Source organism: Pinus tabuliformis, chromosome 5_2, assembly GCF_031772625.1.
Source record: "Pinus tabuliformis cultivar Carrire ecotype Pingquan chromosome 5_2, CPIR1, whole genome shotgun sequence".
Classification (NCBI taxonomy): Eukaryota; Viridiplantae; Streptophyta; class Pinopsida; order Pinales; family Pinaceae; genus Pinus; species Pinus tabuliformis.
The window spans coordinates 375,722,717-375,735,736 of NC_142306.1; the positions used below are offsets into that span (position 1 = coordinate 375,722,717).

General features: G+C 36.6%; 1 pseudogene; it reads left to right on the forward strand.

Annotated features, from left to right (window-relative positions):
• Positions 1-2,132: 2,132 nt before the first annotated feature.
• Positions 2,133-2,498, forward strand: LOC149159024 (phospholipase A2-alpha pseudogene; annotated as a pseudogene).
• The last annotated feature ends 10,522 nt before the right edge of the window (positions 2,499-13,020 follow it).

Below are 13,020 nucleotides of genomic sequence, written 5' to 3' on the forward strand. Positions count from 1 at the left end.
TTGAATCATCCAAAATGATCTTTATATTTTTGGAAGCTACTTAATTAATTAAGTATATTTTATTCTCATTCCGACATTTCCAAAAATATTACAACGATGGAGTGTCTTTACAATTATGATTCCATTAATGTATTTTTAAATAAATATATAAAAATAAAAAATATTTTGTGTTTCAAAATCACATGACCTTCTTTCTATTATTATTAGTGGAATTTTGATATTTGTGTGACATGGGATCCATATTATCCACTAATACTATAATTACTTGGTTCATTAGGTCGTCCCTACTATTCCACATGGGTAAATTAAAAGGATTAACCAAAGAACTCTAAGTTCTCACTTAACCGCTAGGTAAATCATGCTACCCCTAAAGTGGATGTTGGTAAATTGGGGATATTGAACCAAGGACCTCTAGGTTCTCATAATCAAGTGATATTGAGTTGATTTCTTCTACGACCATTATAATTACTAAGTACACCACACCAATAATGTGGACATTTATAAATCAATGGGATTGAACCAAGGATTTCTAGGTGCACCAAGGTGCCTTTAATGTGGAAATGGTTAAATCGAGGGGATTCAGTTGAGGACCTAAAAATATTTTACATAGCATCGTAACATACGTTATTGAGTAGGCTACACCCCTAGGTTTTTTTAAATTTTTCAAGGACAGAAAGGTCGGGCTTTGATCCACTTATGTCTGCATGAGTGAAAACATCATTCAATATAATCTTTGTGTTGTAACTACACATGATACTAGTACCTCAATGTGTCTCTATGGATTTAAGTTATGCCCTCATAAGAGTTGAACCTTGATTGCTTTCGAGCATAGTATCGAACTCATTTAGAAATTAAAAAAAAAAAATGGGTGTTGGTTGGCATTTGATCCACTTGTCTGTGCATTTGATCCACTTGTCTGTGCTTTCCTCTTGGAGCCATTTAATATAATCTTTCTAGCTACAACTACATGTTTGTCTCAACTTATTCCATGGCTCCATCCCAAGCCTTCATAAGAATTGAACTTTTTCCTATTAAGAAAAAAATCTCCACTTTCTACCATTAAATCCAACTTCTTTTTAACCACTTAGCAATATTATTAAACAAATATCATTGAAAAGAGAGAAAAATTATTTGAAAAATATAAACATAGGAATAATTTTTCAATAAACATTTTGTTCTCCACGTGATTTCATTAGGCCTATGTGGTGACCAGCTATTTTGCATATGCTCTAAAACATTTTTGCAAGCTATTTGGAAAATATTTGCCATCTTAGACATTCACATGACTTTTCAATGCAAATATGGTTTTGATTGAATTATTGAGCCCATAGAGGCTCATTGAATTAGAGCCGCTCACTTTACAGCCCAATATAATGTGTAAGGGTATCTGTACTTCATAAAAATTAAAATGTTACTCATGTCGGCCAAAAAATAAATAAATAATTATACAGAACATTTAAATAATATTGGTTAATAAAAAAAATTACGGATGAAAAAATTAAATCCCTCTAGTCTCTGGTTATTTAAATGAATCCAAATGAATCCATACTGATATATATACATCAATATCGTTTGTTTCTATATAGAAGAAAATCATTTGAGATATGCCTCGGATCCGAATGGTTGTTCTGACAGGAGAACATAACTCGTCAGGCGTTTTGTGCGCAACCGGGATGGACACGTGAAGTGCAACAAAGGAAGAACAGTATATACCGAATGAATGGTCATTATCTATCAAATTATTGCACTGACGATCAGATTAGTCGGGGATCCATGGCCTCTATTGGAATGCGATTGGGTTTCCTGCTTTGTATTCTCTTGGCGTTCCTTTTAGGCTTTTCCACCTCTTTGGTATTAAGTTTCATTCTTTTAAATCTTTTGCCAGCTTAATCATTATATTTTTCAAAACATTAATGTATTAAAAGATCTCTAAGGTCTAATCTACCATGCTAGTTACTGGTACTGAATAATTATTGAATTATGTTGTTATTGGGAGAGCGCAGCTATGTAGCAAAGAGTGCGAGTCAAAACTCTGTAGAGGTAAGCCTTGTGACCTTTTATGTTCCGTGAATTCTGGGGGAGTTTCAGGAGGTATCACGGAATCCGATTTTTGTTTATTAACGTGTGATTTGATGGCAGAGGCCCCGTTTCTAAGGTATGGTCGATACTGCGGAGTGTTTTACACGGGATGCCATGACGAAGCTCCCTGCGATGCGCTGGACAGCTGCTGCAAAGATCACTACTTTTGCATCAGACGCTCCCGGAGTTATTTCGACATCCAGTGCAATCAGCAACTACTGGACTGCCTCAACGCCTACCGGAGTTCTGGACAACCTCAGTTCGTGGGCGCCACGTCTCGCAGCGAGACGGTCTTGAGAACCATGGACTTTGCCATCAAGGCAGGTGTGTGGATCGGAAAAAGGGTACCGCCTCGGCCAGCTCAAAACTGTTCTTCCCATCTCTACAGTGTTATTGATGGCCCTAATAATGTTCCATGACACAAAATTTGCGGGTTTTTTTTTAATTATTTTTCCAAAAGCAAGATAGTAATACATATAATTGCGAGTGAACTTATTTTCTTTTTAATATCGGGAAGTGGAAGATTTGAAATAGGTATGTGAGACACACAATTTTATATATAGAGCTAGTTTTAAGGGTTAACTTAATTTAATTTAATTAATCGTCTCTTGTTTTTTTGGGAAGTTATAGGGTCAATTTTCTCGAAGTCTTTGAGATCAGGCTTAATTATTGGCTGCCTAGCTTGATATCCTTGATCAAGCTCATATATTTCCATACACCTAACAGCCACACAACTACACAGTGACCACGAATGTATATATATATATATATATATATTAATGATTGTCATGTGGAGCTTTTTCCTGTATTTATATGACAGCCGCCATGGATCCTGTAAGTTGCACTAGAGCCCAGAAGTACATTTGAGATGGTCCCTCGGCGATTCGGTCACTTCGTTGTAAATATGCTATAAATATGCAGCGTCTCGTTTTTTGGATTAGTAATTGGAATGAATTCATTCCATCTAAATAATTTAAATTACAGTTTTGATAAACATGCATGGTGGTGGTTAGCAGAATGACAGCATGAATAAAAAAAATTGAATTTATTTAAATATTAATTTATTTGAAAGATTATTTATTGTGGCGGACAGAACATAGAAAAGTATGAAAGGCAAGATGTGTATATTTAAATGGTGTTCAACTATCACTTTTATATGCAAGATGATTATGCTTCCAGAGTTTTGGACATGGTTGAGATAGATGAAAATCATGTCTCTACAGTTTGAATTTAAGAGTGTTAACATTGGAAATAAATTATTGTTTAAAACGTACTTTTCAAAATGTTAAGGATTGTCAATATTGGAGATAAACTATTATTTTAGAGCTATTTTCTAAAATGTTAGGGCATTGATTCACTGTTTTATCCCAATGGATATCTTTGATAGAAAGTAGTTTCACTATCAACTCTATGGTCATAGATATGATTGATAGAAAGTAGTTTATTATCAATTTTATGGTCATACAGGTTTTATTTTAAACATTTAAGTAAGCTGAACTATGACGCAACCATATGGCTGCCAACACCCAAATACCTTGTGTGTTGTGATACGTGTGTGATACGTGATTGGGAATCCTCTCCCAACTTTAAGTTTTACTTCGTTCTATTTCACTGCAATTAGACTCCTTTCCCTACTTTTATTTAAAATCCACTCTGGAACTAAATTTAAGATTAAACCTTACAAACCTTTCGGACTTAATGCTTCTAGCTAACACCTCTGCCCTTCACCTCTTCAGATGGCCATTTTACAAGGTCCAATGCTCCTTCGCATATGCCTTTCGCAATCCTTCATTATTATGATAATCAAAACTAACTATATGATAACTTATCGCATCGCACATTGCATCACATCTCCATTTCGCATCGCACATCACATCGCATTCCCATATCGCAAACCACAGGGTCATTGCAAGATCACCGATAAATGGGTGATCACAGTTCGGTTGATCGCGATCTCGGATCACAATTTCGGTTGCTCGAAATTTTGCTCCCCTTGGTAATATGTGATAAAGACTCAACTAAACTTGCGATCTGTGATGAGGTCTTAGGCTCAATGCGAAACGTGAACTTTCAAGGAAATGGACAGCACTCAACGGATAACCGCATTTTTTTATAGAGTCCATCTTCCATGTAAAATACAATATCCTATGAAAAATCATAGCGTCGAGAGGAAAAGCCCCTTTCTTTGAGAAAACACAATGTGTCCCTAAAACTTCATGCCTCCTCTGCACCACTCCGATTCTCGTCAATCCCAGGGTTCTCGCCTCGCTCTGCGAATTCATTTATAAAGGTTCTTTTTTCAAGAATATGACAGTTCCAAAATCACCCGTCTGATTATTCTTTAAGAACCGTAATCAAGTGAAACACCCACTATACAAACAAGAAACTAAATAAATAAAACTACTTAACACAGGTCTTCGGCATCACCGTCTTAACTAATTTTCGGTGAACAAAAGCCCATGAATTTCAACACAGTTGCGAAGCACACAATCGTTTCTATTAAGAAAAGAATATGAAATAAAACAAATTTTTTGTATTGGCCCTTGATGGCCTGATTTTACATCACATTTTCCTTACTCTTGCTCTCTACTCCCTCTTGTCCTCTCTCGAATCATCTCTCTCCTTCTCTTTTAGAAAAGAAAGGGAAATACATATATGTCCTATCTAACAATCTCCTTCCACAAATGAAGGAATTTACTATATATTTAGAAATCAAATCCTATCCTAGTTGAATAATCTAAACTACTTGGCTTGATCTCCACATAGGGAGGATCACTTGCCACTTATTCCCAATTCTGTTTAGAATTAGACAGCAAATAACTATTTACATAATTTGCAATTAATAAAAATTAAGTAACCAATCTTTCCTCCAAATCCTCGTTAGCCACAACATGTGAACACACCATCACATTGTTGGCTAGGTCTAGATGCTCCTACTTCAGACTCCCAGCGATAAAAAGTCTTAAAACTTGTTTCATTAATTCTGCCACTGTAAAACTTGTAACTTTCAACTCTACATTATTCATCCATGTAAATACTCGATGCTTCCCTTCCAGGATGCTTCACCCACTTGATCAAATATCTCAAATTATTTCCTGTCTTTTTAATGTAGCTTACTGCTCTTCGCTTATCATCACAATTCATCGCTAGTTTAAGCTCACCAGGTTCCCACACCTTATTTTGCAGTTTACCATTACGTTCACCTATACCATTCTTTCCAGCCAATCTTCCTTTGTTCTTTTGTCCTCTATATATTCTATTGGAATGTTGTTGTATGAGTCTCCACCACTCATCAATTTCTTTGTCCAGTTCACTTCTCAAATGATGAATACTATTCTCCTGCAACTGGATGTGTTCCTTCGTAAGGACATCATAATCCATGTGCCAATATTTTCCCATATACATTTCTAAGACGTACAAATGCTTTCTCCATTGATGCCCTGCAATAATTATGGTTCCTTCTTTGGGTCTCTCATTCATGACTTCATCACTTCTTACTACAATTCTTGGTATACCTGTAATTCCACAAATTTCTTGAAAACTAAGTATTCTTCCTGCTTGCTTAGGTACCTAGAATATCTCTTCTTCTAGTAACTTAATTTATGTACCCTTAATGATTATGGCATCATATTCGTCTACTTCTAAAATGTCACTTTTAGTTTCTTCTTCATCAATAACTCCCTGTTGTACAATAGTATTCTTGTTACTATCATCCCTTGAACCCATCTCTAGTTCAACAACTCCATACTGCAAATTCAAAACCATTCCATCTTTATGAGACATTCTGTTCTCATCCCTCTTTACTTTGATTTGATCTTCAAAATCAATTCCTTGTTTCAAATTCACTTCACATTGGCTTGTTCCTGCATATAAATTTTCATCAGAATCAATCAATTCATTAAGCACAAATGCTTTACCTTTTTTTCTCCATATGGCAACATTTTCGACAACTTCTTCATTGTCATTTACTTCTAGGTTTCCAACTTCATTGTCTGCAACAACTGTCAGCAGTCCTTCTTTAGACAGATTGTCTTCAAGGTCAACAACATTCAGTAACTATTGACCTTTTACAAAGTCTTCTACATCAACCTTCAGTAGCTGCTCTCCTTTGGCTTCAGTCCTCAATAGTTGTCTAATATCTGCATAATTCACTACAACCATGTTTAACAACTGCTCTTTCCCCTGCATCATAAGACTATGTGAATTTCCTTCTTCTATCTTCTGAAAAACCATATCTTTTCTTTTCTTTTCCCCTATGACAACATTAAGCAGTTTCCCTTCTTCAGTGTATCCTATATATACATACAAAATATTAGTTTCAAAACTATGAGACTCCAAGGTCTCCTCACATAATTTCATCATAAATTCTTCCAGTCAACTTTCACTTCCTAAACACACCATAAGATTCTCCATTAGTTTTGTGTTAGCTTCATCAGTTTTCCTGAGAAAAATCTTTGTTCCATATTGATATGAATAGATCTCTTTCTCTCCAAACATTTCTTTGATATTAATAATTCCTTTTTCATCCTCCTTTTGACTTATCCTTTGGATTTCATCTGACTGGACATCCTCCTTCACTTGACTGTAACTTTTCTCCCCATTCTTCATATGACTATGGGTAATCATCTTCCTTCATGATTCCATGATAATGTCACAAGAATGCCTTCCATCTCCCTTATCTACACTACCTACATGACCACAACCAGTCAGCTTTTCACTTGTTGATATGACAATTTCCAATAACTGCTTGTTTTCCCCCAAGTTTACATGACCTGCAAGCACATAACAATTATCAGTTTTAAAAATACAAGACCTTTCATCCTCTTTTGATGCTTCAAGCACCAATCTCCCATCATAGACCTTCTGGATTTCAGTAGATCCTCTTTGTTGTGACTCTATTCCTTTGAGTCTCTCCTTCTCTAACAAATAAATATGAATTTGTTCAAGTTCTCTGAACTTGTTTATCAGCTTGCCATTCCACTTCTGTTGCAAAAGCTTCCACTTGACTCGTTTCTGTTGACACCTAATCTTTGTGATTGAGTAAATATATGTAAATAAATAAATGAGAAATGTGAACAGTCATCGGGAGATGAACTGAACAGTCTCTCCCTCATGTATATAACATACCTACCTGACTGAATGAATATACAAATCAGTTTTTTGCCTAATGGAGTTACTGCCTGGCCTGACATGGTATCAGAGCCAGCTCCTTTTTTAGCTCTCATGCTCCTTGTAACTCCTCTGCATGTCTACCATATTCTTTTTATACAGACCTGCACCTGACATTGCAAACACCCCTCTGCCTGACACTGCCAACGCTGCCCCTCCATACTGTCCTGACTGTCCTGGCGTTTCATGGTAATTATTAGCACTATCCTGGTAGCTTGCTCCACGTATTAGGTGGAAGCCTGAAACATTCCTCTCCTCTCTGGTGGCCAATGCAGGTCTTCATCAATTATTGCAATAAACCGAGCTAGCAAAAGTGACAGAGGGGTGGACGTGGAGCAGTTTGCTACTCCAGAATTTCTCCAGCAACAGACGCATATCCATTCATTGCTATGGATGCCAAGGACGCTGCTGATTTCCAGCTATATTTTTGTATGTAGCCGGGGCCCAAGTCTGTTCTTACAATTGTGAAATATAGTTGAACGCTGGTTGTATTCCTTTCAAATAGTTGAACGATTGGCCCGGATTCACTGTTGTTACTGCGTTTTTGTGAGAAGATGGAACGCTGGAACGCTGTCCTCTTTTGTTAATAGTTGAACGATTGGCCCAGATTCACTGCTGTTACTGCGTTTTTTGTGAGAAGATGGAACGCTGTCCTGTTTTGTTAATAACTTGATATGCATATGTGTGGTGATGTTTTGTTAACGGATTTGCATGATTATTATGGTCATAATACCTGTGATGCGTGGACACTAATATGAACCATTAAGTGTTTTATACCTTTGTAATGCTGCTGATGCGTGGACATGGAGACCAATGAATGTTTGAAGTGGACATGGAGACCAATGCGTGGACATGGAGACAGATGAGTGTTTGAATATAATGCATTAGAATGTTATATGCAGTAAAGATTTTTAGAGCAGCAAGGTATAATGTTTGTATTATTTGAGAATACATACATATGTATTATACCATAGTGTTGTTTTCATAAAGTTGTTTTCAAAGTGACTAACATAGTTAATGCTCCTGCGTTTGACTGTGTTTAATATATTGTTTGAGGCCAGAATACATTTTGATATCAGAATCAATTTTCTTTTAGTAGCAGAAGTATTTTTACAGCTCTTGGATTTTACAATGCATTCAATCATATCTATGGTGGGAATAGTTCTCACTGGCAAGAAGAACTATCCTGAATGGTCCTGGATGATGAAACACACCCTCATTTTCAATGAGTTGTGGAAAGGAGTGTGTGTCGGAGAAGGAGACAATGACCCAGTACAACCTACCTCAGACGAAGAGCTTGTTAGTTTGGAAAACAGGAACAACAAAGCTTATGCATTAATCGCAGCATCTGTAAATGAAGAGGCGAGTCACCATATTTCATCATGTTCAACTGCCTTTGAAGCCTTACAAAAGCTGAAAGAACTCTATGACTCAAATTCTGCACTTGAAGTTATTCAACTCATGATTAAACTCTTCACTCTTGAACTGCAAAATAATTATCCTCTTGCTCTTGCATCTGAAGTAAAGTCTATAATGCATGATATCAAATCTACTAAGGTTGAATTGGATATTCCTCTTATCGATTTTCTCAAGGCACTTTATCCTACTTAATCCAATTATCTTGAGTCATTGCAAGAAAATGGAAATCTCAAAGATATAACTTTTGACTCTATTGTGAAAAAGTTTGTTGAAAGAGAGAAAGATTTTGGAAAGAAGACAGCCCCTGAATCTTCTGAAGAGACTGTGTGCCTTGCTCATAAAGAAAAGCATCCTGCTCAAGATTCTACAAGAGGAAGAGGTGGACGAAGAGGAAGAGGAATATATTTCAGAGACAGGGGGGGTAGACATTCTCAAGGAGAAAAGGAAGATTTTCACTGCATTCACTGCAAAAGAAATGGATCACATGATGCCTCTACATGCAAGCTACCATGGGACAAAATTGAGTAGAAAAGAAACCAATAGAAAGGTAAAATTGATGATACTGACAAAGGTAAAGCACCTGAATCTACTCACTATGTTGAGGCACAATGTAACATTGGAGTAAATGAAGATTTGTTTAATGCTTCACTTGCTTCAAGGAAAAATGATTGGTTGCTTGATTCAGGAGCAACCTGCCACATGACTCATAGAAAAGATTTTTTTGAAGATTTCACTGACAATGTTGATGGAGCAGTATACTTTGCAGATCAATAAAAAATCAAGCCATCACGACTTGGCACAATCAGGCTTAAACTGCGTAGTCTTCCATACTTTCTTCTGGATCATGTTCTATATATCCCACAGCTCAAGAGAAACTTGTTGTCCTTGGTCCACATCTACCAACAAGGTCACTCCATTCATATGTTTGATGGAAAGCCTGAGGTAAGAAAAGCATCTGACCACTCACTTGTCATGAGGGGAATAGAAGAAGAAAGACTTCTCAAACTGCAAGGAACCTCTGCTCATGCACAACATTTCTCATACAATTCTCATCATGAAGAAGGTACACTTCCATCAATTTTATTATGGCATGCTATATTTGGACATTTGAACTATGACAGTCTCTGCTTATTAAAGAAAAATGGTGTTGCTGGTTTGCCTACAATTCCTAGAAAACTTAAGCAATGTGATGCTCGCATTCTAGGAAAGCATAGCAAACAGTCTTTTCATGATTCACATTCAAGAGCACATAGGAAACTTGAACTCATTCATTCAAATTTATGTGGTCCAATGCCTGTTCCTTTTGCAAATGTAAATAAATATATCATGATGTTTATTGATGACTACACCAGAATGTGCTGGGTTTATTTATTGAAGAACAAATCTGATGCTTTTCAAACATTCAAGAATTTTCATAAATGGATTGAAATGATGCACAATCTCATATTGGGTCTATTCACACTGATAATGGAAAAGAATACACATCAAATGAATTTGAAAACTATCTTCGCCAACATGGGATCAAACATCAAACAACTGTGCCTTATAATCCCCAACAGAATGGTGTAGCTGAAAGAATAAATAGAACAATCTTGAATATGGTACAATCCATGCTTTTCTTCAAAAATGTAAAGATAATGTTTTGGGCTAATGTTGTTATATGTGTTGCATATATAAAGAATAGATGTCCATCTAATGCTATAAGAAACAAGACTCCTTATGAATTGTGGTATGGACATGTTCCTTCGGTAAAACATCTCAGGGTCTTTGGTTCCACTTGTTATGCTTTGATACCAAAGGTACATAGAAACAAACTTGGTGCTAGAAGTCGTAAGTGTATCTTCCTGGGGTACTCAAACACATCCAAAGCATACTACCTCTATGATGAAGTAAATAAAAAGTTTGTTGTATCTAGAGATGTAATTTTTCTTGAATCATCCAAAACTGACAATGTTGTTGAGCAGCAACTTGATCACTTGGATAGATTCACAAAAGCAAAATCATTTCAAGAATTTGATAATCAGATTCCGCATCTTGAAAGGGGGATTCCTATACTAGATCAACATGTGGAATCTTCTTCTGAAGAACACTTTCCCCCGCATGAAACTCCAACAATAGATGATGCTTTAAGTGATGTAATTGATAGAATTGGGAGACTCAATCTTGATTCAGTCCCAACTCAATCAACAGAGTAGCCTGGACCATCCCAGAAAGGTCCCCCAAAGTGGTTGACAAAGACACTTGAAAGTGTTCATCCTGATGAAGTTGGAAAGACAGGAACCAGAAATTCAAATCGGCAAAATGGAGGTGATGCAGATGACTCTAATTCACCTGTTGATATGGATGTTTCTTATGATTGTGAATTGAACTTGTCTACAGATTTTGAACCAACTTCCTTCAAAGAAGCTACTTCTCATGATGAATGGAAAGAAGCAATGCAAAAGGAGTATGATGCCCTCATAAAGAATGGCACTTGGAAGTTGGTTGATCCTCCATTAGGAACCAAACCAATTGGCTGCAAGTGGGTCTACAAAAACAAGTATAAAGCTGATGGCTCACTTGACAAGCACAAAGCTAGGCTTGTGGCAAAAGGTTTTTCACAGAAGGAAGGGGTCGATTATGAGAAGACTTTTGCCCCCACAACAAAATGGGCTACCATTTGGATACTCTTTGCACTAGCAGCTCAGAACAGTTGGAAAGTCCATCAAATGGATGTAAAAATTGGTTTCTTGAATGGAGATCTAAAAGAAAATGTTTTTATGTCCCAGCCTGAAGGATTTGTTGTGAAAGGACATGAACATAAAGTATGCAAACTTGTGAAGTCCTTGTATGGCCTCAAACAAGCACCGCGAGCCTGGTATGAAAAACTAACTGAGCATCTTCTGAAACTCAATTTCAATCATTTTGATCTTGATGATGCAACCTTATTTGTCAAGAAAGTTGGGAAAACAGTTATATATCTTGTGGTATATGTAGATGATCTTTTAATGATAGGGAACAATGAAAGCTACATTGCATCCATAAAGAAGGAATTGGGGAAAAGTTTTGAAATGACTGATTTGGGCTATGTTCATTACTATCTTGGCATTGAAGTAACCCAACATCCAAAGTCCATATTTATTTCTCAAAAGAAATACATTGGAGATTTTTTGAACAGGTTTGGCATGACAAAGTGCAATCCTCTGACTACTCCAGTGGAACAAAACTTAAAGCTCACATCTATTGAAGGAAAGGAATTTGAGAATGCAACAAAGTATAGACAACTTGTAGGAAGTCTCAACTACCTAACTACTACCAGACCAAACATTTCATTTGTTGTTGGAATCTTCTCTAGGTTTATGCAAAATCCTTGCGAGGGACATTGGTCTGCTGCAAAAAGAGTTCTAAAGTACTTGAAGGGAACTCAAGACTTTGGAATCAAGTACACACATGTGGATGACTTCAGCTTGATCGAATACTCTGATTCAGACTTTGATGGAGACAAAGAAACTGGGGTATATACTTCAGGATATGCTATGAGTCTTGGATCAGGAGCCGTCTCCTAGAGATCACACAAACAATCAGTTCCAGCAGATTCCACAACAGAAGCAGAATAAATGGCAGCAGCTGAAGCAACAAAATAAATTGTGTGGCTTAGGAAAATTCTTGAAGATTTGTAGGTAAAACAAGTACAATCAACTCCACTCATGATTGACAACACCTCTACAATAAAGTTGGCCAAGAACCCAAAGTTCCATGATCGAACAAAGCACATTAATACTAAATATCACCTGATTTGACATCATGTTGAGGCCAAAACAATCCATCTCCATCATTGTTCCACAAATGAGCAAATTTCAGACATCTTCACCAAAGCGCTTAGAAGAGAAAAGCTTGAACGTTTCAGAATGATGCTTGGACTCACCAACATCCCTTCAGATTAAGGGGGGGGATGTTGACACCTAATCCTTGTGATTAGGTAAATATATGTAAATAAATAAATGAGAAATGTGAACAGTCATCAGGAGATGAACTGAACAGTCTCTCCCTCATGTATATAATAGACCTACTTGATTGAATGAATATACGAATCAGTTTCCTGCCTAATGGAGTTACTGCCTGGCCTGACAGTTTCATCATTCTCCATCTGTATCTTCGGTCTTCATTTGTCTTTCTTTGTAGCCACTCCATTAATATATCTACTTCTGCTCTCATTACTGCCAAACTAATCTTGCACTCTTCATTTTGCTTCCAATTTCTATACTCCAATCTAATGCCTTCCTCAAATTTACTCTCATGTTGTTGATCATCTCTTTTAAATTTTTGGTTTCTTCCATCTACATCCTGCTGGATTAATACTTCTATTTCCTTCAC